Raw genomic sequence first — 27,729 nt, forward strand, 5'->3', positions numbered from 1 at the left:
AGAAGAGAAGTAGCTCTTTCTGGTTTCTTGTGTTAAAACAGATTGAGCCTCAACAAAGAAGCAGGGGTAAAGATTCGGTTTCAAATTTTGTCACAGTTTTCTGGCTGAATTTGAGCAGGTCTGTTTCTATTTTCTTAGCTGAAAAAAGGAGGAAACAAAAGATATGCTGCTTTATGAAGTCATTTAAAATGTATACATGATAAATTTATAAAAGTTAGGTATTACTACTGTCTCTTGTAATTATTCTTTTGAAAAATGTCTTGGTAAACACTTGATTCAGGATACACTTAAAATCTGTAATCTCTCTAGGTTTGTATTCAATATTGGGGAATGTTTGTTTCGGTTGTTTTTGAAATAAAATTAAAGAAAAACTTTTTTCTTCCTGAAGAAACAGAACATTTTTAATGAGAATAAATTCAGTATTCTAATAAAGCTGCTAGTTAAATGTCAGAATCTGTCATTTTCTAATGATAGCTGCAGTGTCTGCCACTGAAGGATTCAAGCAAAGTGACTCCACTTTGAAACTACCTTTCTTTTAAATTGCTTGAACAACTGATATCCACAGACGTCCACAGATCATCTACATATAAGCAAGCGTTTTATGTTGTCATTCACAAAGTGTGTATATTTACAAAAGACTTATGCTAACATCACTTAAAATGTCATAGGATATTCTCTTAGTCATTCTAAGAGGTTTATTACCTGCCTATAGGGTTACAATGACACAAAAGGACTTGAAAGCTACCAAGTGTCTGGTCTCATTGGATCTGAGCTTGCATGCTATTACTGCTTCCTGCACTTTGTTGGATTTTAAGAAATGTTAATGAATTTTCATTTAAACATTTAAGTGACAATCTCTTTTTAATTATTCTACTGATAAGTAATTTGTTTCTTAAGCCAAATGTTCCAAAATTACTCTACCTAAAATCTACTGAAAGTAATTGATAATCTAGCATCAATCCAAAAGTCAACTTTACATTTGTGGTGTTAGATATTTTGTGCTTTAAAATAACTGTTTCTCTTTCTGAAATTTGTGCTGTTGTGAATTCACAATCAGGAAAAAAACCTATCAGATACACAAAAGTATTATCTTTGCCATTAATTTATTGTAAGAGATGCTATTCAATTTGCATATGAATCTATCCATGTAATATTAGAACTTATTTTCATTCACCTGAGGTTTTCAAATAAGATACAGTGGAGCCAAAATAATTTCATTATTTTACCAAACTGGCTTCAATAATTGTTACTCCTTTCTTAGAAAAAAGACTGAAAATCATAATAATTATATTTAATATAGAAATAACTATTGAATTCTTCTTGAATACACATCACATGATGTTTGATAGAATTTAAATGACTATTAAAATATTTCTGGCATTCTCTTTATAGTAAGCTAGACCTGACAAGTCTTCAGAAAATGTTCATTTAAGATGGCTGTAAGTTTGTTAAAAAGATTAATTAAAATGTTAAGATCTTTTTATTTCTTAGAAATCTCTCTTTAGCATTTCTTTGTATGCTGTAGCTCATCAGCTAAAGTTTGTGGGTTTGAACATTAAATATGCATAAACAGATGTACATTTAATGCATATATATAAATTTAATATACATTCTCTCCAGTTGTCTGTTCTCATAAACAAAGTTCTCTGGCATGCTGCAATATATAATACCATGGGCTTATGTGCTGAGAAAGCATCAGAATGTGGTCTGAGAAGGTAAGTCATGTAGTTCAAAAGTTGTCCAAAATCTGACAATATACAAGAAGGAGGTAAAAAAGGCAGGAAAGAGCTAGGTAAGTAATAATTAAAATGATATCATGAAAAGAAAAGAAGCATACCTTGATTAATCAACTTCTCATCTATTATCCTGGTGATAAAAATACAGGAAACAACAGATGAGATGCATCGCTAGGGTGAATTCATAGCTAAAGGACTCTGACATGCTTTTGACTGCATACTTTTCATGGTTTTTATTTTTAACACAATAGATGGTTTAGGAAGTAACTGCACCTCAAATCTAGCTAGTTACCTGGTTAGGCCAAGTATTTAGGGATAAACTGTTACAGTATTTTCTCCTCTGGACTATAGGGACATGTATTATTACTACATGCTTATTCTTTTTGAGTATAAAAATAAATTTGAAACTGTTTGGGGGGGGGGGAAGTAGTATCATTTTGTGGCCTCTCAGTCCCTCTGAAAATTCCCTTCAGAAGCATGGAAAAAGATATTTCAAATTCGATCGTAACTGTCTTCTGTACATTGTGAAATTAAAACAAACCATTTATTACCTCACAAACAAGCATTTTCAGTCTAAAGGCATCACATTGAACATTTTAGTAATTTCAAGGATCTTTTTTTCTATTTGAAAAGTAAGGTGCAAAATCTGTCAAAATTAACTAATCTCATAAACGGTTTTGAATATTTCTGTTCAAAGACAAACACAAATAGATATGGCTTTCACCATAACTGCTCCTATTGTTGTTCTTCATCTGAAAAACCATCCTCAATGAGTGAAGCCTTCATTCAACTTCTCTGGTACTATTTCTGAAATAGTACAAGTCCTGCACTTGGGTCACAACAACCCCATGTAACGCTACAGGCTTGGGGAAGAGTGGCTGGAGAGCTGCCTGGAGGAAAAGGACCTGGGGGTGCTGGCTGGCAGCCGGCTGAACACGAGCCAGCAGTGTGCCCAGGTAGCCAAGAAGGCCAAGAGCATCCTGGCTTGTATCAGGAATAGTGTGGCCAGCAGGAGCAGGGAGGTGATCGTGCCCCTGTACTCGGCACTGGTGAGGCCGCACCTCAAGTACCGTGTTCAGTTTTGGGCCCCTCACTACCAGAAGGACATTGAGGGTGCTGGAGCCTGTCCAGAGAAGGACAACGAAGTTGGTGAAGGGTCTGGAGAACAAGTCTTATGAGGAGTGGCTGAGGAAACTGGGGTTGCTTAGCCTGGAGAAGAGGAGGCTGAGGGGAGACCTTATCATTCTCTACAACTACCTGAAAGGAGGTTGTAGTGAGGTGGGGGTTGGTCTCTTCTCCCTAGTAACAAGCGATAGGATGAGAGGAAATGGCCTCAAGCTGCACCAGGGGAAGATTAGGTTGGATATTAGGAAAAACTTCTTCACTGAAAGGAGTGTCAAACTTTGGAACAGGCTGCCCAGGGAGGTGGTGGAGTCTCCATCCCTGGAGGTATTTAAAAGAACATGGTGCTTGAGGATATGGTTTAGTGGTGGCCTTGGCAGTGATAGGTTAGCGGTTGGACTTGATGATCGTAAGGGTCTTTTCCAACCTTAATGATTCTATGATTCTATGATAAATTAACCTCCAATCTTGCAGTATCCACTAAAAGGGCAAGCTTCCACATGGACGTCTTATTAATTTTGATGAGGACCACTCCCCACCCCCTGACATTTGAGTCTTGCTGAACTGAGTGCAATGCAGAACAGAGAGCTTAGACTCTATTAGTTAGATACACAGAGAAAATTAAATGTTCTTTTAAGAACCATGGTTTTGTGTGGGCTGGGGATTTTGCACTTTGTCTAATGATTGCTTGAAGTGACCAACAGAAACAGTTTTGGTGCAGAAAATAGAAATCTGAGCTCCTCAATTCAAAGCTCAGAAAAAAGACAATTGTTCCTCTTCTCTCCTTCTACCTGGTCCTATTTCTCTTTTCTATTTTTTCCCCTCTTTATAAAGAAGCTGTTTCAACAAAAATTTGTAGCTCTTTGGGAAAGAAAATATGTTCTTTAACCTGTATTAAGATCATACAAATATGATGGTAATAAATACCAAGAAGTTAAGGTATTCTTACAGTGGAATCCTAACTAGCTCTGAATTAATATAAATTAGTTTTCTTGGCAAATTGTTTCAAGAAGGTCACACCGTGGATTGTAGAAGCTAAGCTTCAAGTTTTGTCAGTGGGTCAATAGAGTTGTAGTTGCATAATTTTGATTTATTTTTTTTATTTTACCTTTTCAAAGATTATATTGCCACAGCACACACTTCCTTCTAAAATAAAAAAGCACCTTAATTTAGAGTTTTCAGATAATTACGTTGTAAATAATCTTTCAGATATCAAAACATAATATCAGTCTACTCTGTATAATGCAACATCTGCAAGATCAATATGTTATGATTGATTTGATACAGTAACTTACCATGGTGAGTCATGGGCAGAGAGACAGAAGTAATTTGACAGCATATGTACTCTGTAAAGAAGGTATTTTAAAATAGTAAGGAAAAAAATTGATTAAATTTGACATTTTCAAGAGCATTAAAATAAAGACCACAACAGAAAAATAGTTCATATTTTGAAGAGTGCTTAGCCACCCACACAAACATGTCAAAAATATTGCCTTCTTCTGCTGGTGTAATGCAGAGTTCTTAGAACATCATGTACTATTATATAATCAGCATACGCTACCAAATCTATTACTAGCAAGGTCAGCACCTCCATATTAAATTGGTGTTAATAGAATTTAACAGTGCTTAAACAGTACTACTCAGATGTTCAACATCATAAAAAGCACAACTAAGGATGATCAGGACATTTTCACTTCAATTAGTCGTTATTGCTAAATATATGTATATATGTAATCTACATCTATTCTTTTGCCAAACCGAAAACTACTTCACAGAAAAATAAGTTTTCTGGTAAGATATTAATTAAAAATGTTTTGAAACTGTGGAATATTTCTGCATATCATATTTTAAATTTCTTTTTCTCCTAAATGTACGTTGATGTGGAACAAGTGATTATAGTGCTTTTTAAAAGATTAAGTAATTGGAAAAGTTTTTCCCAGCTGCCCATTTTCAAATTTCAAAATAAAAAATTTACACTTTCTGCTATTACCCATTAATGTTCTTCTATACTTTCCTATGAATAAGTATATATGTACATATACACCCATAGATTTAAATAGATTTTTAAATGGTTATAAACCACTTTTTCAATCTTCTGTAAACACAAATTAGAGGTTATACAGCTTCCCCCTGCTTTTGAAAAAGACAGGTTTTATTAATAAATTCACTTACATGGTCTAAGCCTGACATTTTGTGTTACTGCTACATACCTGTAGGTGGTTTAATTATAAATCAGAATAAGAACATAGAAATAACGTTCACAAGGGATTATTACTATAATTCCCTAATAATATTGCTCTGCAGTTTCCAACTGATAAATTACATTAATACTTCAAAAGAAGCATTGATTAGAGAAAGAGTACATGGGTTTCTTTTTGTTGAAGTGCTGAATCTGTGTGTGTGAGCTAAAACCACACTAGCACAACATATTCATTATCAACAAGGTGATATTTTCTTGAAGCAGGCCAGTTGTGTTCTATATTGATTGTAAAATTAGTTTCAAGCATCCTAGTCCTGAAGTCAAGTCATTTTTAAGTTTTAAATTCTCATTAAATGTGCAACTTTTTCTGAAGAAGGGAGGCTAAAGCTCACACACACACGTACAGTATGGCTGATTCTTAGCAGCAAATTTCAATTCACCCAAATGGCATAAAAAGTCCCATGTAAGATGATCTATGTAGTCAAAAACATGATTTTAAGTGCTGAAACTAAAATAAATACTCTTTGTCTCAATTACTGTTTTGGGTAACTTTCCCCTTCTGCTGCCATGCTTCTAAATCCTTCTTCAGATGGTGAGAAACTCACATAAGGTCTACGAATTTTTGTTAGAATGGCTTAGGTGGACCAAACTGCAAGTGATAGCCTTATACCAATAAAAGAACTAAAGATTTAAAATTATAGCAGAATTGGAAAGGAGTCTATTTACAGTTTAGAAGAGTCTTGATGGAAGAAAGAAAAGCCAATTCAAAGTCAGTACATGCTTAACCAGTTATCATTATTTATAATTTAGGCCTTAGTTTGGTCTTCAGGATTATGGCTACCTGTAATGTAGATGCTAGAAGTGGTAATTGACACTGGTCCATTCTAGCGTAAATTCAGAGGGCTTCAAATTTCTTTCTTATTTGAAATACATCATCAAATATATAAAATGAGAGCTATCACCTTTCTCTACACAGTGCTTCACAATGTATAATTTTTAAAAAATAAAAAAACCAAGAAAAATAATTAAGTGAAAATCATAATAATCTCATAAATAACCTGTATTGAGATGAGGTAAATCTGCTTTATGTTTATAATACATTTTATAGATAACTATTTATTACATTTAAATTTTGCATGTATATGTTTATTTGTACTAATTCTTCCCTCCATCCTTTCCCCTTCACCAAGTCAAACAAGCAATTAATATCATTAGGCCAATTCAAATAATGGTGTAATTTATTTTTTCCAGCATGAATCAGGAGTATCTCATAGTTGCAGACAGGAAAGGGACTCTCATTCAGTAAAAATCTTCCCCAGCCGGGGAGTCCTATGACATGCTGTATATTTCCTATGCAACAGGGAGAAAGATCTCTAAGGCAAAAATTTTGGCTAAAATCATTGCCAGGTGCCAAGGACTTTCTGTTGACCTTTGTAGGCCAGATTCCTTGGGTCCTGGTTTGGTCCAATTCTGCTTCTGCAGAGCAGGATTTTCTTCCTCTCCTTTTTATCTTTATGTCTTGATTAGTTTTGTTTGGGCTAACCCTCCTTCCTTTCGTTATTCTCTACATTTCCTGTAGAAAGCTAATCCCATGTCATCAGGAGGCTTTATAAATATAGCTGAAGCCTCTTCTGAGGAGGCTGCAGGCCCCAAGCATCCTAGTCAGGCTGTCTGACCTGTCTCTCTGTATGTCAATAGGCTACAAATAATTCTTTGAATAAAATACCATGGTAGCTCCTTCTTAAAGTTGGAAAGATGCACTGCTTATTCTTATACATTCTTTCTTCTGAAATATAATTTAAATAAGGGTTGAATAAAAAAATTAATTATGGTATAGAAATTAGGGTATAATATCCCTAGGAAAATGGCTGGCAGGTACAAGGTCTGGTATTCTAGTACATAGGAAGATGGTGCACCTAAAATCATACAGAATTGCGGTACAATATATTAGATATTTGCAAATGTTTTCAAACTGCAGGTAAAGGCATCTGTCCAACCTACAGGTGAAGACCGTTACAGTCCTAGTATATGACACTGCCTTGTGTAGGTGGACCTAATTCTTTTTCCATTTCAGTAGTAAGCTTCACCCACCTCACCTAAAGCTGTGAAGATGTATAATTTGTGTGCACACATCAGGCCACACTTTCTTATGCGAATAAAAGCAGGTAAATATGCTACCAATGTTAATAAAATTACAATACATGAGTATATGTGCTTTCTCGAATTCCTCTAACAGTGCAACTTCAATATTCCCTTAATGACTCTGTTCTTATAAAAATTAGATACACGTATATACAGTATATGCAAGTGTGTATATGTATAAATTTATAATAAATTATTCTCTAAAAGTATTTCACAGATTTGATAGGTAGAATATTGAAATAATTATCTAATATTCTTAAATTTTATTTTTATAGTTATGGAACAGAGGTCTTGTATTTTCATTTGGATTTAGCTACAAAAATATTTTTTAATTTGAAGGAAGATGTAACAGCAAGGTGAAATAAAATCAATCTGGGCTCCAAACTCAAAATTACTTTGAAGAAAAAAAAAAAAAGCTAACCAAATATCACACTCTGACTCTTATTTCTTTTTATTTACACCCACTGACTGAAAACTATACTTCAATTTATTCTTAAATTGTAAGCAATTTTAACTATCCCATTTCATTTTCCATTACATTCAGTTTTGTCTGGTTGGTTTGGTTTTTTGGGGGTTTTTTGGTTTTTTTTTTTTCCTAGCTAGTAAATCAGAAATGAGGCATCTTTCAGCAATTTTTTATTGACCCTGTGAGCTTATTAAGGTCAAATAGCCAATGTCATTGTTTACATCCTCACCAGCATTATTCACTTGACAAGATTTATTACTTGGTAAGCAATGTGGATTTCTGACCTGTACTGAAATCAATTACTTAAAAGAGCAAGGGTGCTGTTTCTCCTACAGACCTAGACTTAAAAATAAAAATTTCTTTCCACTTGCCCAGTCATGTTATATTTCATTATATCATAAACTGTATATGAATTGGTTAGTACATGAAACAGGAGATGGTAGCCTTCTCCCTGCCCTCCCCGCGCCCCACTATTAGTTCATGTCTTGGTCATGCTGCTCCCACCATGAGAGTAACAGCTGGAGAAACTCCATTTCCCTTCATGCTACAGTTGTGTTCTCTGCTTTCAGTGCGCAGAACTGAGTGCAGCTATGCTGCAGTCCTGACACAACAGGCGTTACGGGTATGTAGCTTAGCTTGACACCTGAAAGAGTTAAGTACCTATTTAATTTTTAGTACAGATATTCTATCTGCTCTCCTCATTTTGAATTAAACAACCAAAATGCCATTTTTTTCTTTTGTATGAGAGTTTGTGAAGTCTTTCTAATTAACAAGCTATTTAAATCCAATAGTATTCTAATACCTATTGCTATATGCTACTTACACTGAAAAGTTGTTTTTTTTCCTTCTTTGAAACATGTATGTCCTGAATATTTTATGGATAGAGTAGAAAATGCAGTAATAATTGAAAGGGACAGTATCAAGGGGACAAGACATCCTCCTTGTCCTGATAATTACTGGTTCGTATACTGTGGATATAACAAGATATGTTGAAGGGATTGAATATTCTGACAAACGAAAAGGAAAGCAACCTTGTTGCTTGCAGCTCATTATATTCTGGTGAATTATTGCCTATTTCACAGGTTCTGACAATAGTTACTGAGGCCAAAAATGTCGTCATTAAGTGGGAAAAATAAGTGTAAAGTCACTTTGTCATCTTCTTTAAGTCCTATGGACAACCTGTGAAATGGCAGATTTTCGTGAACTTTCAGCTGAGATGGAATGTCTTACTCTTAGCTCTGAAACCTATTAGCATTAACTTCATAAAAATCCAAAGCAAACACAAAAAAAGGCCAACAAGCAGTTGAAATTATGCACCAGATCCATTCAAGTTAACTCAGGCCTGATCCTTCCATTTAGAGCCTCTCACTGAAATAAGGGTGCCATTTTCCATGAGATTATTCTACTGACACAATTCACCTTATGTATGTATTTTTTTTCAATCAGATAAATATATGAGAACTAAGTAGCTATCCAGGTCAGATTTTCAGGTGGGACAAACAGATGAACTCAGTATAACTACTTTAGATGGGAGCTATTTTTATTTGTACTAAATAGAGTCTGGTTTTGGTGATCAGTGAAGGGAATATGTCATTCTGATTTTTTAAATTTTTTCTACCATACATCATCTTTTACCCCTGAAAATATGCCTTGAAAAGTGGTACTAATCTTTTAATAGTAATAATGTAATGAAATTACGTGAACTGGTTTATAATGGTATGCTCCTAATGATCAGGGATACACCTAAAAGGACAGCTTCAGAAAATTATAAACACCTTCCCTTCCTGTGTTTTCATGCAAATGTTCAAAAAAGTATTTCCAAAGCCTATGATTTCTGTTTTAAAGATCCTAACAAACATTCTCACTGCATCTGAAGCTATGTTTAGAAGTCCTCTGTTCCAAGCACAATTACCTTCAAGGTTTTTTTGTTAGCGATATCAAGACTTTTCTCAAGTAAGTGTTCTGAGGTTACAACTATTACAAATTTATATACCTTAGTTTATACTGAGACATGTTGGAAAGGTTCCTTACTTTTTTGTCAGGGAGAAATTCATTTGCACTCTTTGCAGTCAATTAACGGTTAAATCTACCTGCACTTTCAAGATAGGAATGAATTTTCTGATGATGGAAAGTGACTGAAACTGTGACTGCAGCAGTGCAGTGCGGGAGACAAGAGATAATGCCCTATCAAATCACTTGCAGTGTTGGAGATTATAGGAACACCCAGGGCTGAACTTCCATTCAGCAGAAGTCATCCAAGAAAAAAGGATATAATGAGAGACTTCATTTTAGAGCAGTATTCTTCTCAGCAAGAAAAGACTGAAATTTATCTAACAGACTGCTGCTTATTTCCTGGGAAATGTTTGAATTGACTTTAGAGATAGGTGACTTGTTATTCCAGTAGCAGAGGAGAACACAGAAAACATTGAAACCAAGCTAGAGTAAGAGCTAAAGGAGAAGGAATACGATATTTTTTTCTTTCTCTGCCCCAAAAGAAAGCAATTTGCTTTTTCTTTTTCCTAGTCATTTTATTTTATTGAAATAAACTTATTTTATTTCACTTAAAAGTCCACCCTAGTGCTGCCAGACTGTCAATCACCAAACAGTCCAGAGCTGAAAACAGGGAATGGATTCGCAGGTGTGGAAATCTGCATCTCAGAAGTGAGTCTTCTGTAATTCTCTTGGTCTGCATCTGCTAGGATGCAAGGATGTGATTGCTTGGTCTGACACAAGGTGCTAGACATAGAGGTGAGTGTACCCCTGGCAAGTGTAAATTGGAATATTTTTGAGACTGTATGCATCATCTGTGTATGCATCACCTGTGTATGCATCACCTGTACCTTAGCAGGGAAGGATACCACCAAGAGAGTGGCAATAAAAATAAACTTTCTGGAAACCTGGAAACTAAAAATACATGTAGAAAAAGATTGGATAACATTTGTATAAACCACACCAACAATGCCAAAATGCAAATAGTAGAAATGGAAATAATGGCAGTTGATGGTCCTGTGAGCAAGGAAGGTAACCCAAAGGCTTACACAGCCACCAAAATTTAGTTAGTTTTTACATCTGTTTGCAGAAAGAGTTGATTAATCTCCCCAGGATTCTGGAAATGTAGGCTGGCTGGCTTCAGGGATCAGCTGACATTGCTGTAAGGAATTGGGGACCCAGTCGCCAATGGCAGCGTGACTTTGTATTGGGACTCATGACATGAGCTGGGATAAACGTATCTCACAAGAGATCATAATAATGTTGCATGACAGCTATGTTGAATTGAATGTACTTCATGCAGACCCCTGAACCTAAGAAAGCTGGGACACAAAGCTGTTACTGTGGGATTTCTTCCAGTCTTCTCAGGAGTTCACTACCAACACAGAGTGGAGTGAATCACAGTAAATATGCTGACTTGTGAACCAAATCCATTTGTGGCATCCTATTCCTACTGTGTCTGCTGTGATTCCCTGATGGCTTTGGATGCCTGTTGGGTCCTTTTGGTCCTTATGCAACTGAGCTTACCCTACCAAGCCTACATGCCTACTTCCTCCTTTAACCTGACATATGGCTAGTATGGACACACACTAACGGTCTTTCTACTCACAGACCCCTGTCCAACTCTATGTTAATGCAAGAGTAAAGACAAGTACGTGTGGTGTCTCTGGTTTTGTGCTGGTAGTAAACAATCAATAACAATTCTGCAGTGCTGGCTCGGACCACCCACTACACCTAATCTTGATCCAAGCTTAACTAGAACGACTTCCTAGGCAGTCTGGTTGTACACCTCTGGAGAGAGGGACTGCTGCCTGCAAAGGGAGGGGAGGGGGAAGAAAGTGAGCAATGGATCCTGAATATGAGATATAGAGATGGAACATGAGATGGAACAGCAACATCTCAATCAGGAGTTAAATGTTGAGAGGCTATCACTATAACGTGAGCCACAGCTGCCTAAAAGAAAAAGAAGGGGTAACCGGGCAAGTACATCAGCAGACTACTGGACTACATACTTAAGGAGATTTCTTCCATTCATACTGCTACAGAAAAAAGCTGACAAATTCACTTTAACATTTCTGCATACAATTTATTTTTTCCCCATGCTTTTTAGGGGGATGGTAGTAAATTATTATTCTTTTCTTCTAGAATTTTGTTACAGCTTTGATTTTGGAAGGGATTACAATCCTCTCTTGATTAACATTTTTATTTGAACTACTATTTAAATAAATTGAATATTGTAAGTAGCATTCTGAAATATATTTGCATATCATATATTGAAGTCAACTACATCAATATTTCAGAGTGTCATAAAAAGAGCAGGATTTCAGTTTAAGGAGAAATAATGTAGGGATTTTCTCTTATTATTATTATGATGATTTTGACATTCTTGCTTTGTCCAAGAAACCATTTAGCAAAAGTAAAAGCCCAAACAGCTATTTTATTAGTCTCTGCCTGCTACTGAGTAGAGACGTACTGAGCTATACCATCATAATTCATAGAAACAACTGTTCAGGAAGAATGTTGATACCTTGTTATTTCTGGTTCCATTGTTTTATTTGCTTTATGCTGCTTAATAATCCTTGTCATGTTATTTTTCATTATTTGTAAATGTGATAGAGCAGGCAACATATTCTATTCTATGGGGTCCAGCTTTCACACGGAACAGTAAGCCAGAACAAAAAAAAAAAGCAGATCATGTACATCTATAAAACTAGAAACTGTTGAAAAATTGGCCTGCTTATGTTTCATTCTTGTTTCTCAGTTCTATTTTTAGCTGAAGGATAGATTCATGCCATTCCATTTTCTTTCCTTGTTTCATCAGTTATTTTTTAAGATTATCTCCTTTCTGGATTTTTTTTTTTTTTATCTTTTAGAGTGGTGTATCAAAACAGGATGTCAAAGCTACAAGTTCCTGAAAGATAACACTGGCCACCCTGCTGCATTCACTGGTCAATCTACAGTGACTATCATGGTTCAAAGCAAAGGGAGCAAAATGACCAGTAAATCAAAGAAGTTAGCATTACTGATAGCATTACTCTACTGGGTAAATACTTGTACAGTGAGAGTATATCTTCAACAACTTGAACTGCAAAGTTTGTATGGGTTTCCTTGTCTAAAAATCTGAGTACAATGGAGTATTAAATGCATGTGCATATATGCACAGCCCATATGCTCAAGTGTACCTATTAAGTTAAATAAGAAAAATTTTGTAACTCATCTGAATACTAAACTAGGTCACTTGGTTTGCTCTTCTGAACTTCTTATATAACCTAAAACTGAGAAATTGAGGCCTTTTCAAAGTATTTGTTAAAAAACCCCATGCAGATATGTAGATAAATCTTACTATGTTTTCCATTATACCAAAGTCTACCCGTGCTCATAACTATCAGAGAAGTTGCCTACTCGTGATTTTATCTGCACAGTTTGAAATATACATTGGGCCTTTCTGCTTTGCTATTCTCAGTACTTCTGTAGCTGAAATTTAGGAGGCAAATCCTGATAGTGACAATGTTCACAAAGCCAAGAACTTGTTAATCCCCTTCTTTTGGCTGCATGTTAGGGTAATGTAGCTTTTTGGAAGAAGAAATAATAGAGAGAAATATTCAATCCATACCTTACAAGCAAGGACTTAGAAACAATTGATAAAGTAAAATAATAGTAAATGGATAGTTGGTTGCTGGCTTGGAGCAATTTACTTTATGTGTTATTTAGTACCACTGTTTCAGGAGGACACACAACAAAAATGAGAGGAGGGAGTGCTGAAGCTGTCTGTATGTTGGGAGATAAGCACGCGAAGTCCAGAAAGGAGGACTTACAGGGGCTTTCAGCATCACTTTTCATTAGCATAGGTTTGCATAGCAGGAACATCCACAGTACATGGTACAGTGCACTGCTGCACAGTCTTGTCACTGAGACTGATGCTGGATCTTCCCCACTCCAATGGGGGAGTTGTTTTTCTAAAAATTAAGCTAAATCTGCACTAATGTAAGGTTTAGCATGAAGGATAGATAAAGCTTGAAATCATCCCTCACATGTCTTAGACTTGTCAGACTAGCACACTTTTAGCAACTGAAGTGATGATTGATTCTTATGAGAGCATAATATGTTGCTCTCTCAACATTGCTGAGGCTGCAAGGTACTTCTGGAGACCATCTCATCCAAAACTCTCCTCAAAGCACAGTCAACCAGAGCAGGTTGCTCCAGCTGGGTTTTCAATACCTCCAGGGACAGAGACTCCACAACCTCTCTGACCAACCTGCTCCACTGTTCAATCACCCTTACAGTTAAAAAGTATTTTCTTGTGTATAAATGTATTTTCCTGTATTTCAGTGTGCACCCATTGCCTCTTGTCTTGTTACTGGGCACCATGAAGAAGAGTTTGGCTCCCTCTTCTTTACTTCCCCCATCAGGTATTTATACACACTGATAAAATCCTCCCTAAGCCTTCTGTGTTTCTCATGTGTCATGTGCTCCAAGCCCTTAATCATCTTTGCAATGACTTACGAGCCTTACTGCAGTATCTCCCCATCTCTTGCACAGGGCAGCCCAGCTCACCAGATGTGTCTCACCAGGGCTGAGTAGAGACAAAGGAGCATCTCCCTCAACCTGCTGGCAGGACTCTGTCTAATGGATGCCGGAAGGCTGTTGTCCTTATTTGTCACTGCTGGATCACAGTCAGCTTGGTGTCTGTGAGGAGCCCAGGTGTAGGAGTTTGCATTTCCCTTTGTTGAACTTCATGATATTCCTGTCAGCCCAGTTCTCCAGCTTGTCAAGGTTCCTGTGAAGAGCAGCACAACCTTCTGGTCTATCAACCACTTCTCCCAGTTTTCTGCAACCTTGCTGAGGGTGGACTCTGTCCCATCATCCAGGTCATTAACTGAGATGTTGAACAATATTGGCCCCAGTGTCAGTCTGTGAGATACACCACTAGACACTTTAGTTTTCCTGGCCCCATCCTTGCATGGTTGGACAGTGTCTCTGTATTCTTCCTGCATCACCTGTCCCTGCTTCCACTTATTGTATGCTTTCTTTCTATGTCTGAGTTTTGTCAGGAGCTACTTGTTTATCTATGCAGGCTTCCTGCCCACTTTGTTTGGCTTCTTGCACACAGGGATGGACTGTTCTTGAGCCTGGAGGAGGTGACCCTGGAAAATCAACAAGCTGTAATTTTGAGTATTACGTGTCTAATAGCCCAATCTAAAGACATTCCTAAAATTTTCTTTGCTTTATATGTATTAAACAGTGAGGAAAGAAACAGGGTTTTTTTTCAATCAATTGATATCAAATACCACAATAATTCTCTACATTATTTCCTAGCTATTTTTTAATGAAAATTCCCACTTCTCTGGGAGAAAAATCTGGTAATTTTATTAAACAATAGTTAAAATCAGTATCTGACCTTTGAGGTGTTTCTTCATCCTGAATCAAAAAATTCTTTATTTTAAGGGGATTAAATATGTTAACTGAATCTTATGTTTACCTTTGCCCTTGTAAGATCTCAAAAAAAAACCCCAAACCAAACCAAATCTCATTTTTATATATTCCCTGTGCATGTCATTCAGTATTAAAGTAAATGTATTGAATTTACTGAAATGAAATTTTGTATTTTTCAACCATTTTCTTTCCAAAGCAGATCTCTCAGGTTTGTGAATAAGTTTGCTGTAAACAATGTTTTGATAAGATTAGACAAAGATTAACCTATTTCTTTTTTTCTTTTTTTTTTTTTTTGGAATGTGTTTGCCAAAAAGATATAGTTTCTTTTTTTTTTTGACCAAAAGAATTAAAATCATGAATGAGAAGAACAGTAAATGATGAATAACAAACCCATAAAATTGTTCATGAATGCTGGGGTTTTTGCATGCAAAACTAAATATTCATACATAGAACAGTAATTTCCTAAATATTCATTTTGAACAAAAACTTCTCTGCATGAGTATTTGCTAGCAATGAATATTAAGGAGCAGGAACATGATCTGCAGAAACAGCTGTGCAGAACTGAAACAAATGTTCACTTAACCCTATTTTTGTAGTAGCTGTACAGCTCAATTTATCAGGAATCTTTCACTCCTTACTTATCACTTCATCAAGATGCACATATACGTAGAGAAAGCTCTTCTATTCCTTCTACACTGTTCTGCCAGTTCCTGCCATAAATCAACGTTTTACCTCCTTGCCCCACCCCAGTGGCACACAGGACTTGAGGTCTCAGGAAAGCAAGCAGAGGGTAACTAATTTTATTTCCAGACTGCTAGGTTGGAATTAGAAGTAGTAGTTTATAAACATCCAGTGCCTTTCACTTTCTTGTCACAATCATTAAGGACAAAGGACCTCAGTGCACTATTACTGATTTATAGTATTGAAACACTTCATCGTTTTTTGTGGGTTTGAATTTGTAAAGGGAAGTCAAACTCTTGGTATTACAGAGTAAGGAATTAATGCTGTTCATTACCACATCGATCCTCCAAATAGCTTGATAGCTTGATAAATCTATGTTTGATTTGGCTGACTGACTTCAGCAATTTGACATGGAACATGACCTTACAAAATGAAAAAAAAAAAAACACAAAACAAACCAGTGAATAAATGGATTGCCCATAGAGTAAATTTGAAACAAACTGAAGGAGGAGTAGATAATTGAAAGGATAATTTTCCCTTCTTACTAGTGAAATATTTGGTGGTCATGAATAAATCCCCCCCCACATTTGTTAAAGCTATTTGTTATGACTTTGGAAAAGTATTCTAATGCCTTATCCATCCAATACCCAGAGTTTTAAAAAAAAAATTTAAGAAAAAAATGGAATCTGCCACAGGCCTATTGATTTGATGAATGATTGCATGCATTTTTTTTTCAGTGGGTTCTCTGATAAAACAATGTCTTGGGAGTAGCTAAGGTTTTCAGTCAGCTAATATGATGGGTTAAGTGAAAAATAATGTCTTAAGTTACATATAGTTCCATTCTGCATGTAGTTTTATTTTAAGTAGTTTCAATGATTGCTAAAAATTACTATCACAAGTTTACAGTCTGCATGAAACATGCTGGTTACATCTGTAATCTTTAAATGTTCAAATGCCCATTGTGCTATTAATCTACTGCTACAGCTTTTGGTCAAAGTCAGTAGCAGAAAAGTCTTAAAACAAACACTATACTTTCAAACTAGAACTGAGAAGTGTTGTGGTGGGAAGTATCCTGTTGAATCCCTACAGGAAATGAATCGAGAACGGTGGTTTCTGGGATCCAGCCTAGCTAATTTTCCTAATCATTCCATAGATTTCACTATTTTTACAGGTAATTATCTAGGGTACTTCTAAAAGGAAATACTGTAAGATAGAGATTTTATAAGGATTAAAAAAATAAAGCAAGGCATAACATGTAGTTACATTGACAATAACTGTAATACTTCTCATAGATTTCAAACATGAACAAAGAACTTTAAAATATTCCTTGTATTAAAAGGAATCAAAGATTATCTTCCTTCAGATCCTGAAGTGGTTAAAATTTTGGGAAGAAAAATAAAAGAAAAAGATGATGCATCTAATTTTTTTTTTTTTTGTAGTTTGGCATTGAAACTTTTCAAAAGATACATTGTGAAATACAAAATATTTTCCACAAGCATTTCCTTTTGTAACATGTTTAACTGATTTGCTGAGAATGGTTAGTTTTCTTGTCTGCAGAAAGTCTATTTCAACTAGTAAGTCATTTTATATGCACAAACATCTAATTTATTTCAAATAAAGGAGAGAAAGGTAGAAGAGAAGTTAGAAATACACTGCAAAATGACAGAAAAGAGTGAAAAGAGGGCTTTTTTACTGTCTTCCCTTTTTTGAAGACTTTTTTAACACACTATTCTGTCTCTAAGCTTTGTTAGAATACTACTGAATGATATTAAAATTGCTTTTCAATCACATTTCAGTGTTACTGTTTCAGATTGTCCCCTATACATAAAACTTGTAATTATTTCTTTCATAGCTTTACTCGCAGCGGATTTTGTTAAAATTATAATGGCCTTTTACAGTATGAAAGAACATTTGCATCTTACAGTTTGAGTAGCTCTGAGAATTTTCTGCACTTTACCAAATTACTTTTTCATGGTCCTGGATGGATAATCCAAAATTTTCAAATATCTATTTTAAACAATGTGACTGCAAAAATCCATTTAAGAAAACCAAACTTATTACAATACAGGAGGACTTCCTATGATTCTCTTAGCATATATTTCAAACTAGTTATAAGAATTGAGGGCTGCGTCAGGGTACTTTTAAGAAGATGTGGATCAAACCTGCTAGAAACACACTGACAGTAATAAGAATGAAAGTGATTAAATATTTGATTTACTATTTCCCTTCTGAAAATACCAAGAAGCTCTATTAGACTACTCAAATACAGATGTCATCACACCTTTAAACAGTATACTCTGAGCCAGGGGACTGTTTTTAGCTCTTTGTCAACAAACAGAATCTAGATAAAAATTTTCACTAAAATGTGTCCATGATGTCCTCTATAGAAATCAATATAATATTCATAATAGAAAATGCTTAAAAGATTTATGTAAAATAGATAGGAAATATTGTGCATTAAAGATAAGTCAATATTTTTATTTAGTTGGAACTCTGGTTTTCAGCACAACCTAGCAGTATTAGACTTATGACAGGGTAAGCTTTGATTTTACGAACTCCCTGTGGTATCTGATGTAATCTGTGCTTTCCTTTAGCTATAAACAGCCTCATTAAAATATTGACAGAGGATTTGCAAAAAATATCCCAAAACTGATTGAGAGGAAAGAATATCAACTAAACAGACAAGTTGGGTGGGTTCATTTTAAAGATTTTGCGTCCGTGTTCTGACACTATTAACTTATTTTATAATTCATTGTGAAGAGTCAACATTGAAAAGAAAATTTAGTTTCTCCTTGCTTAGGCCGTGTTTGCATTAAATTATTTTTAGCACAGAATTAAAAGGTACTTTGTGCCAAGCCGCAAACACTAAACAAAGCAATTGCTGGAAAATTCAAAAAGGCAGCATGAAATGCAAGAGAAGAGCTCAATCTATTTAATCAAGCCTAAGAGCTGCAAAGTCACCCTACAGACTGAATGATTGTTTACAAATAGATTTTGACAGGTAATTTCACTGAATACTCCACCCACATTTTAACTTTCTGGGTCCAGTCCTATGTGCAGTGAAATCAACTGGCATTTTGCAGTTGGTTAGCATTGGAATGTGGTTCACAGTGCTTCTGAAAGCAGGGGAAAGTAAGCAGATTTGGGGGCATTTCAAGTTGTGGAGCATGACAGACAAGCTGTGGGGGTATCAGTCCTTGTTCCTGCCTGTTCCGCTCCAGCTGATACAGAATGCACTATCAATTGGAGAACACTGCTTAAGCCTGCCCACATGTAAATTAAATTTCTATACTGTAAGAAAAATTAAAAACAAAAAATAGGCCACAGGCAGTCTGTTGGAGGTGTATCTATATAGCAGCTGAAATAAAACAGTGCAAATGGCGGGACAAAATGTATTTTAAAAAAAGGAAAGAAGCACATCCTGTATCTTCCATTTCCTGGCCTCCAGCTGTGTCATGTCTGCCTCTTCCTCACCTAGTTTTCAGGATGATTTGATGGACTTTTATTTTTCCATTCATATCCTGTTACAGGCCAGTTGTACTGAATTGCATAGCAGTGGTAGGGAGGTGTTGGTCCCTCTGCCATAAAGGAGACCTCAGTGCTCACCACTGGATACGCTAATCCCCAAGCTCCTGCTGTAGTATGCGGAACAGTAATTTAAATATTTACAGATATGGTGTTAGTACTTGATGTCTCCTCTTCAGCTATGTAAAAGCTGTGCCACAAGTTTTGGTCTGAAATGTGGCTTTTATATAGAAAGTTTCAAAAGGAGAACAAAAAAATGCAGTCAAACAGGCTAAAACTTTTCAAGAGGGAGAAAAATATTCTGGATCTTAAAAAAGTTAATATTTTAAGTCACCTAATTAACAATGAAACTTATTCTGCACTCATAGCCCAAGCAAAATTCTATTGGACTCTATATTTAGTGGCTGTTAAGTTACATCTATAATTAATATACACAGAAAATGTGAATGAGATTAAAAATGTCAGCAGTTGTTTGAAGTGGCAGGAGATTTAACACGCATTTAAAATTACATTCTTATTCTGTTTTGATATAAAGCTGTTTGTTTTATTAAAATATATCTTGAGGCTCTATTGAGACAGATATCTGATTTCCACAAGTTTTGACACTAAAGCCCGTCTCAGGATTGAAGAGCAAATGTTGACTGACTTGTTTCTAAAGAATTTACAGTTTTCACAACCCTAAGAGTCACTTGCCTTCTCTGTACTCAATGATTGGGCAGGGTACTATGGTTTATTTACTGGACATGCATAATGAGACTTCTGCCCTTAACGGAATGGTATCTGGATTCCTCCTGACCCCTTCACATGAATGAAGCAAGCTTTCAGGTTTAATTTTTTAATGCATAAGAGAAAACATGTTAGTTCACTACTTCCACTGCTTGAATAGCTTTTTGTGCTGGTTTACTGCAGAATGTTGACACCAGTATTCCCAACAATCATTTGATTTCATGCAGTTCTTGCAATGTCCAGTGACAGACCCTAATGTTGATTATTTACTGTAATCCAAAAAAAAAATTCTAATCATGAATGATTAAATGAGTAAAATTAATGAGTAAACAGAGGAAGAGGTGGCTTCCCTCCCCTACTGGGATTATTATTGTTGGCTGAAAAAAATTATAAACTTGGGTATATTAAAGGTAATTTTCTAATAGTCTTATCTATTTCATATAGTTGTATTAATTTCCTTAATAACATCAATCATTAATAATAATTAATAACATTAATTGCTGAACATTATCCCATATTTTCTGCTAAAACAAAAACCCGCATATTATATCCAAAACCTAATGAATGAAGTACGTGGAATTATTCTATGAAAGGATAATTGCTCAGATCTTAGGTTAGACAACAGGTTTCCCCTGGTGGTAAACGAGTGTCATGACTTTTCCTCTTAGTCTCTAAAGCAACAGGTTAAAAGTACCACTGCCTTTCAGTTCTGCAGGTAACACACAGCTCTAACTTAAGTATTTGGGGATTTTATTCACTGCATGTGACATTTTGATACCTAATTAAATTGTTCTTTAGAGAAAGAACATCATAAAGCTGGCTTCAAAAGACCATGAACCTTATTAGTTAAGTACTTGCTCTTTAAAAAGTGCATATATTATGACACAAAAGTGTTGGGGGTACACTTTCAGTACAAATGAATTTCTGATATGAATTTGCCAAGCTGCTCAAAAGGCTGCAGACAGCTCATACACTATATCCAGTTTGTTTTCAGAGTGTATTATTTCAGAACAAATAGCCATCATAGCAATGTCATTTTCCTGATTAAATATTATTTCTATTTAATGATATTACACAGTATCTTCACCTCATTACATTTCATTTTTATATTCTTTTTTGCTACATAAGAGAATCCCATTAAGTCTGTTTAAATAATCTGTAAAATCCAGCAGAATGTTGTTTTTCCATTTATTCATGCAGGAGAGTTCAGGGCACAAAAAAAAGCTTTATTTGCTCAAAAACTGTCAAAAAGTAAAGTGTTCTGTTCAAAGAGGTACATAAAATGAGGCACTGAGATGAAGATTACAGTACTGTCTCTAATTCATTGGCCTTCTACCTCTCACTAGCTTTTGTTAAACATGCAATCCAAACAAAGAGAGAATTATACTATTGTTATTTTCAGACAAAGCAATCACAAAATTACAAGCTCCTTAAACTCCTCAGAAGTCTTGCAATTTTCAGCCTTACCAGATATTTCAATCAAATCAGAACTCAGTATTGACTTTCTATACCCTTTGAACTCATATTGCGTCCCTCCCAGCACCTTTTTTTTAAGTCTATATTTTATTTTTAATGGAAAAAGAACCATTTATTACATTCAGAGTGTTTTATTTCAGTGTTCACCCAACAGGTTCTTGTGGAATATCCAAAACACTTTGTTTCTACCATAGCAGGCACTTGCTACTAAAAACCCAAAAAGTCTGCTTTCTCATTTTCTGCCTTGCTGTCTCCCTACTAAATCCAAAATGGCAAATACTGGTCGATCGCTTATATTTTAGATACGAAGAAAGTTGAAATCTATAGAATCTATAGATAAATTCAGATTCTTGATTTAAATTCAGATTTAGATCTAGGGTTATTTTATGGCATAAACCCATCAAAAATATGAATCAAGGTCAGGACTAGATTACTTTTAAAAGTCCCTTCCAACCCAAATTATTCTATAATCCTATGACTCTATTTTCCAAGAAGTCTAATATTTTAGGTGTCTTCTGGCCTGTATTGAACTGCTTTTTTTCCTTTTTTTATTTTTTTTTTCAGAAAATATATATCAAATACCTAGCTTCTGACAGAGCCAGTAATAGATCAGAGCAATCTTCCTTCATTTTCTTATGTGATAATACTAATGCAGCATATCTGAATAAATGTCGTCCTCACTCATTTTAATCCCTGAATGTTACTCCATGATACTGTCTAAACTATCTAAACAACTCCTCTCTTCTAGCTTTGTGCACTTGACATTAACCTATTACTTAAACCATTTCACTTTCTTCTGCATATCTCTTCATTTTTCAGAGTTCAATCCCTTTATCTAATTTAACAAAATTTTGCTGATTGTAGCTCCTACCTTCCAAAACAGCTGTGATCCTGCTTAGTCTGCAGATGAAAATGAAATGTTGCAGGATGAGGTTTAAGCTTTTGCTAGGACCTAATGTTTTGCGCTTTTTTAAATTTGCGCTTTTCCATTTGGTTTGAGGTTTGGGTTTCAGAGTTTTTCTTTTTTCTAATGTTCACCTGATTATTCAAGTAAATTGAAATAAGTTACATCTATGGATAAAATATGTTTTTGTGCATAGGATGCATTCTAATGAAGTGTGGCTCAAGGTGTGTCAAAGTGCACAAAATTACTGTTCCTCTGTATTACAGACATGTAATGGCACTGCTGGTGAAAGATCTCACAACATGGATAAATCACAGTCAGTTGCTCACTGGAAAAAAAAATGCTACTTGTCACAGAGACTGTGTTTTTATTTATTCAGAAGCACCATAATCAGAAGGAAAACTGCAGCAAACAATTCTGCCTCTTCCTAAGCAAAGTCTACAAAGTTCACCTTCAGTAACTCCACCTTAGTATTGTCGGCTGAGTGCACATTTTGGAGTGGGTTTTCTTTCTATTTTTGGAATACACATACAGGGTCAAAAATCTAATCCCCTGGTCAATAATACATACTTAAAGAAGAGTGTAAGAAGGAGAAAGTATTTACTACAGTAAGCTGTGTCTTCAGCCACCCTGAGGCTTAGACACTTCCTAAGTCAGGCGTGTTATCTTTGTGTTTAGTAGCTTTCAATGGGTTCTATATCCATGAGTTTGTCTATTTGATTTTTTCGAACTCAGCTGTAAATTTTTCAGATGCTGTAGCTTCAAGTTCCACAGTGATGAAACAGGGCTGAAAAGAAGAAAATACATGAGGAACAAATATACAGGGTTAAAAGGAATAGCTAGGTTCATTATTGGGCCATTAATAGTTAGATCTTACTTCATTAATCTTCATCATACTTGGCTGGCAATGTTAGAAAAAACCAGTGCAATGGTTTACAGTGTAATTCTGATATTTTAACGAGAGACAGTATGGTTTCACATGCCAATTAGGATTACCTAATCAACAGAAAAATAAAAAGTGGAAGATATAGGAATACTGTTGTAAAGTAAGACTAGCACTTTAGTGTCTACAGATCCCAAATCTAAATGCTAGTGCTAAAACAGCAGTTGAATTTTATTTTCAGAAACATGCATAACCTCAAATCCTCAAAACCCCAAACATCAAAACAGTCTCAAAACTGCAAGTAAAATATTGGTTCATTAATCTTGTTTGAGTCATTCTGCCCCCTTAATCATATTTTGGAGTTATTCCCTCTGAGCACCATTTCTCTTCACATTTTCTGCTATCTCCATCTGGAGTTTGTTTACCAGAACTTGCTCCATTTTCCCAGGCTTGAGATTCCACTAAAATGGATTACTGACATTCATTAAAACATATGATATTTGCAGCCTTTACATTCCCTATGTATCTATCAGAGAGATAATAATGAAGAACCTCAGAGTTCCTTTCTGTCTATTCTTTCGGGTGCAAAGGAAACCAGTCTCAAACCATTGCAAAAGAATGAAGTGTAAGCAAATTTTGCAACAACCATCTCCATTCCCTCTTTTTAAAATCTTTTTAAAATGACATATCTAAAATGTACACATATACACAAATATATTTGTACTAACTCTTACTCTTTGATTTACTGCTTAAGCAGCCTATCAGGTATAAAGAAAATTATCATTATTTCTGTGTAACATTTCTTCAGCAAGAACAAGTTTTTCCAAAGCCCAGAGCTTAAGACAAGGTCCTTTTTTGTCACTTCCACTTTCTTGCTGAAAAAAAATAAGGGTCTCACAGCAGTCTAAACTAATCCAAATTACGGCAGAAATTGATGAGAAAAACACTCCAAGATCCTCTTGTTAATTCTTTTTATCTTATTGATCTGCTGAGTTATAGCAGAGTTTACCCCATTATGGTTTATTCTAACTGTGGAACTTCTCCATAATGCATTTTCCATTACTTTCAGATTCTAAAGATATCATGCCTGTGTTCTGTCACCCTGTTCATATAAGTAATGTGAGGGTATGGGGGAGGGAAAAAGGGAAGAGAGAGAGTGAGAAGAACAAATAGACAAAGACTCTCTGAACTGTATCTTTAAAAGCCTAAAAAACCTAATCTCTATTAGAAAATCCAGGAATAGGTGAAAGAGAAGAAAACTGGCAGAAGGGTTGACAATATCAGAACTTTCCCAACATTAACCAGATTATTTAGTATCACTGTGTGAACTCAGATATCACTGCAAACACAAGCCTTTTTTATACTCATAGGAGCATGAAACAGAGAAAGTAAGGCCAATTGTCACAAGGTCTCTATTGTTCCATCCTACAATCACATTTTGTCATTTTGAGGGTGTTGTGCTTTAACCTGGCAGGCAGCTAAACACCATGCAGCTGTTTGCTCACACACACCCCCTGCACCGTGGGATGGGGGACAGAATTGGAAGGGCAAAAGTGAGAAAACACATGGGTTGAGATAAGAACAGTTTAATAATTAAAATAATAACAATAATGTAGTGAAAAGGAAAAAAATGAGAGAGAGTGAGGCAAAACCCAGGGAAACAAGAAGAGATGCAACCACCCACCACCTGCCGACCGACACCCCACCAGTCCCCAAGCCACAATCACTGCTCCCACCCCAGGCCAATTCCCCTCAGTCTATATACTGAGCATGATATGATATGATATGATATGGAATATCCCTTTGGCCAGTTTGGGTCAGCTGTCCTGGCATGCTCCCTCTGAGCTTGTGCACCCAGCAGAGCATAGGAAGCTGAAAAAGTCCTTGACTAGTAGAAGCATGATTTAGCAACAACGAAAACATCAGTTGTTATCAACACTATTCTTAACCTTAAATCCAAAACACAGCAGTATACCAGCTACTAGGAAGAAAATTATCCCAGCCAAAACCAGGAGAGTATCCACCCCTTATTCTATACAGTTTACATGGGGTCCAGCTCCTATCCTTTCCAGTACATTCAAATTAATCACTACCACTTTCCCTGTCTTTTGATATATATATGTATAAACACAGATATCATTCTCTTAGTACATGGACCATCCTTCTAAAATGTCCGTTGAGTTCATTTAGTCCATGACTTTGGGCTCCATTTGTCATAACAGTCCTTCAGGGACAGAGAGATGGTGTGTAGTGTTAGATTGATACATGTTGAAGCCGGTTCTGGTTCCATCACCACTGCACTTGTCTGGTTTCATCAAAGTTCATTCTTCATTAATCTGTGTGATTCTTGCTGTAGTACCGTTGATATGGCATACAAAAACCATAAAAGTGATGACATACAGTTTTATATAGCAATTAACATCGTACCTTCAGTTCATTGGCTATTTTCACCCAAAATAAATCACCTTGAGGTACACATCAAACTGCAGAATTACCCACCAAGTGCACCCAGGTCCTTGAGCAAAAGCAATTCCATGAATTGGTTTGCCTTTTTTTGAGACAGGAATAACCCAGACTGTTTTCCCCAGGATATTTTTCACATGCAATACATGGACTTTATCCCCTTCCACAGTAGGTAAAAAATTTTTGATTGGGCAGGGCCACCTTGATTGGCAGGTCCTCCTGTGTTGACTAACCAGGTGGCATTAGCTAAATGTGCATCCAAAGATTGTATATCCCACCACCCATTGCTCTCAGTGCAAAAATAGTCCATTTTACTGTTCAATTTTTCCAGAGGCTGGTGCATGACAGGAGATGTGATACACCCACTCAGTGCTGTGCTCTTTGGCCCAGGATTCTATGAGGTTATTTCAGAAATGAGTCCCATTGTCTGACTCAATTCTCTCTGGGGTGCCATGTCACCACAGGCCTTGCTTTTCAAGGCCCAGGATAGTGTTCCAGGCAGTGGCATGGGGCACGGGATATGTTTCCTGCCAGCCAGTGGTTGCTTCTACCATTGTGAGCACATGGCACTTGCAAAAGTATGATATAATAAATCTGCCAAGCCTCCCCATATCCATATTTCAGCCACCGTCCCCCATACCACAGAGGCTTTAACTGCTTGGCTTGCTTGATTGTAGTGCACATATCACATTCATGGATAATCTGTGCAATAGTGTCCGTGGTCAAGTCCATCCCTCGATAATGAGCCCAACTATGTGTGACATCTCTTCCTTGATGGCCTGAGGTGTCATGGGACCATTGGGCTATAAATAATTCACCCTTATGTTGCCAGTCCAGATCCACCTCAGCCACTTCAATCTTGGCAGCCTGATCCACCTGCTGGTTGTTTTGATGTTCTTCAGTGACCTAACTTTTGGGTACATGAACATTTATGTGATGTACCTTTACAACCAGTTTCTCTACCCGGGCAGCAATATCTTGCCACAGTGTGACAGCCCAGATGGGTTTGCCTCTGCGCTGCCAGTTGCTCTGCTTCCACTGCTGTAACCAGCCCCACAGGGCATTTGCCACCATCCATGAGTCAGTATAGAGATAGAGCACTGGCCACTTTTCTCATTCAGCAATATTTAAAACTAGCTGGACAGCTTTCACCTCTGCAAACTGACTTGATGCACCTTCTCCTTCAGCAGTTTCTGCTACTTGTCATATAGGACTCCATACAGCAGCCTTCCATCTCCAATGCTTTCCTACTATACAACGGGGCCCGCCAGTGAACAGGGCATATTGCTTCTCATTTTCTGGCAGTTTGTTATCCACTGGGGCTTCTTCAGCACAAAGCACATCCTCCTCTGACGATATTCTGAAATCTTTGCCTATGGCCAGTCCGTGATCATTTCCAGGATGATTGGGGTTTCCTATTCGAGCCCATTGGGTAATCAGTGTGACCCACCTACTCCACATAGCACCAACTGTAGGGGGGACCCTCCCCTTGAACACCCAGCCCAGCACCAGCAGTCTGGGTGCCAGGAGGAGCTGTGCTTCAGTACCAACCACTTCTGAAGCACCTCAAACCCCTTCGTATGTTGCCAATATATCTTTTTCAGCTGGAGTATAACTGGCTTTGGACCCTCTGTATCCACTACTCCAAAACCCTAGGGGTCAAACTCGGGTCTCCCCATGTGCTTTCTGCAAGGGGTTCCAGATAGGACCATTCTCCCTGGCTGTGGTGTAGAGCACATTTTTTACATCTTGCCCGGACTGGCCCAAGGGATACTGCATGAACTATCTCCTCTTTAATCTGTTCAAAGGCTTGTCGCTGCTCAGAGGACCATTTGAAATCCTTCTTCCAGGTCACTTGATAGAGAGGGCTTGTGATCAGACTGTAGTTTGGAATATGTATTCTCCAAAAACCCACAACACCTAAAAAAGCTTGTGTTTACCTTTTGCTAATTGGTGGAGACATGGCTGCTATTTTGTTGATCA

This window comes from Phalacrocorax carbo, chromosome 1 (genome assembly GCF_963921805.1).
Source record: "Phalacrocorax carbo chromosome 1, bPhaCar2.1, whole genome shotgun sequence".
In the NCBI taxonomy this organism is placed as follows: Eukaryota; Metazoa; Chordata; class Aves; order Suliformes; family Phalacrocoracidae; genus Phalacrocorax; species Phalacrocorax carbo.